Raw genomic sequence first — 3,230 nt, forward strand, 5'->3', positions numbered from 1 at the left:
TAGCGTTTCGAACGAAATTTTGAGGGTAAAATTTATTATAAGTGTGACATATTTTAAAGCTAAAAAAATATCGACATATTCACCAGGGACGCCGCGCATATGGGTTATCACTAGAATATACAATGACTTTTTGTTCTCTTGTTAGCGAAATAGTGTAAGCAATTCAATGCCGATTAAAAGTTGTGTCTTAATATTTTGTCGATTTCGGCCTCCTTGATGAGATAAACAGAATTTTATTAATTTGCTTTGATCCAAGTCTAATAGCAACCTTTAAAAATTTTTAATATCATTAACTTGCGAAAGTACTCATCGATTCCTTGTCAAAAAAATATAAAAAAGTTCCTGTAAACATGGGTATAGAAATGCATAGTTTTAGATTTACAGGGTGTTAAAAAATTTTAAAATTAGGTTTTTTGTAATTATCTTATAAATACCATTATTTTTTACTTGAAATTGCTCTGTAGGTTGGACTAATACTAATAATAACTAGTAGCAATCATATTTAATAATAAATTGGGTAAAATATATATTTTATAATTTTATTTTCATTTTCATTTTATTAATTGTGATTAATAAAATCGTTAATCTCATCAAGGAGGCCGAATTGAACAAAATATCAAGAGATAACTTTTAATTGGTATAAAACGACCTATACACAATTTTGATAGCAAAAGAAAAAGTCAGTGGCGCACATGTTTTTTTATTGAAAAATATTGCAGTGATAACACATATGCACGTCCCTGATGAATTTATCAACACTTTTTTAGCATTAAAATATGTAGCACTTATAGTAAAATCAAAATTTAATTCGAATCATTAAAGTACCTACTTGGAAGAATATTATAATAAATCGAAAAAATATTAAGCCTTTAACACCCTGTAACTGCGAAACAAAGCAGAATCGGACCTATGTTGATATAAAAAATAAATCTTATTTTATGTGAGGAATCTCCCCACGAGAGATGGCACATGTTTTTTAAAACACCCTGTATATTATGACTATTACTGGGATATCAGGTTGTTATGGGAAAATTAGTCTGGAATAGGTTGTATTTCTTTTTTTCTACATTCATATTTTGGATTGGTTTTTGCACATGGCTGAAAGTGTCCAAACAATTTTGTAGTTTATAATATTATACGATCGAAAAAAAAGGCGTCAAAGACGGCTGGGGAATGACAGTCTATGATAATTTGGAGAGGTTATGCCTTAGATGTCATTTACTTGGCCCGCATTCTTCTTTATTTTTTAATACCGCTTTCTGCCAGTTGGTCTTAAGAAGGACGTAATTTATGTAGTACAAAATTCAATAAAAAATACTTGTTTGAAAATAGATTTTTTTGCCTGGAAATGTACTATATCGTTTTATAATCTTTCTATAATTAGTATAACTAGTGTTGATTTTTAAAAAGGTTTATATCAATGTTTAGTAAATGACATCTAGAGATTGACCCCATCATCATTACAGAACAGAAAAAAAACAAATGCTATAAATTACTACAGATGGGGCAGTCAAAATTTACATTTTTAATTAGGAGTACGCTAAAATTGATCTTCACGAATTTTGAATTTCAAGGTCTCCACCCGAAAAATAATTATTAATTACTAAAAAATTAGATAAACGTGTTGTCGTTGTTTCATGGGATCATAGAAACACTATTAATTGATTTCTACAACAGAATCTCTAACAGAAGCACTATTAGATATCGTTACTTATTAAAATTTAATGATATTCTTGTAGTTAAAAATGTTTCTGTGAAAGTTGCTAGAGTAATAATTGCGTATTATAAATTACGACTAATGAGCTCATTCTTTTTGTAAAAAACATACTGTGTTTATTCTCGAACATCAAATTATTTGTATCATTTTAAAATAGAAGTATGTTTCTATTAAATAATATCGTAATAGAGCTGAAATACAATGATTTTGATACTACAGTTTTCTACGATGTTCTCTATGGGTATCTCGGAAACTACTGGAGATAGAGCTCGGTTAAATGGCGAAAGAATTGCAGTTTTGTGGGGTCATAAATATGCGCCTTTCAGATTTTTGAAAAAGTTCATAAATATGCACCTTTTTAAATTTTGTAAAAGTTCATGGCTTACTAGATATTTCGAAAAAAACAAATTTTGGCAATTTTAAAAATGGTCCCTATTTCCATGATAATCTATTTTAGACAAAAAGTTTTCAGATAAAAGTTGTAGATAATCACATCCTTAATGAGATTGTGTTCTACTTTTTTTCTAAAGTCTGTCATTTTTGACATATGACACAAACTTATGTTTTTTTAAATGGAAACCATAGTTGGCCATGACTTCATAAAAAGCGCCATTTTTTAAGATTATCAGTGATATAAACTATAATATGTTTTTTTTCGAAAAAATACTGAGTTATAGCCAATTCTTATAATTTTTAAACAATTTCACTTGGTTAGCCATGGAAACAAGTTCAATCGTCGTTGCTCTCAGAAATGTCAAACTGTCACATCCAAACTTTGTAAATTACAATAACCAAAAATTGTAAATATGAATTTTTCAAATGAAGAAAAGCTAGGATTATTAGTTCAAATTTTCTTGGCCATACATTTTCGAGGATACGTTACATACGCTTTTTAGAGAACGGTGGTTTTCAAGACTTTTTTCAAGACGAAAAGTTAAATTTAGAGACTCGCGCATCAATAGAGTGGTTCCAATATGACTTTCATTATGACACTCCCTCCATAATGAAAAAAATGTTAAAAATGATTTATATCATAATTATTTAAACTCGAGGATAGAAAGAGGTGGACCAATTGCATGGGCCTTCTCGATCACCTGACCTATCTATTTTAGATTTTTTTATGCGGTATATTTTTTGAATATTTTCTAAAGTAACTTAAACTGTATGTAGTGATATTATTTTTAAGTTTAAGTTTGTGTAATGTAAATTGTAAAGAATTGTTTAATAAAATATTCTGTCTTTTTATAAGTCATAAATTTATAATAATTAAATAAATAACATAATAAGAAGACCGTACCAACTAAGTGAAATTAGTCAAGAAAGATAAGAATTGGCTATAACTCAGTAATTTTTCGAAGAAAACATATTGTAGCTTATATCGTTGAAAAGCTTAAAAAATGGCGAACTGTGGTTTCCATTTAACACATCTTTTGACAAATCTATCTCTGTCAAGGGTTTAGTCGTTGGACAAACTATATACTATATAAAATAGACAATATTTGATATTGAATAA

This window comes from Sitophilus oryzae, unplaced genomic scaffold (genome assembly GCF_002938485.1).
Source record: "Sitophilus oryzae breed Bouriz unplaced genomic scaffold, Soryzae_2.0 scaffold_1576_pilon_pilon, whole genome shotgun sequence".
Lineage (NCBI taxonomy): Eukaryota > Metazoa > Arthropoda > Insecta > Coleoptera > Curculionidae > Sitophilus > Sitophilus oryzae.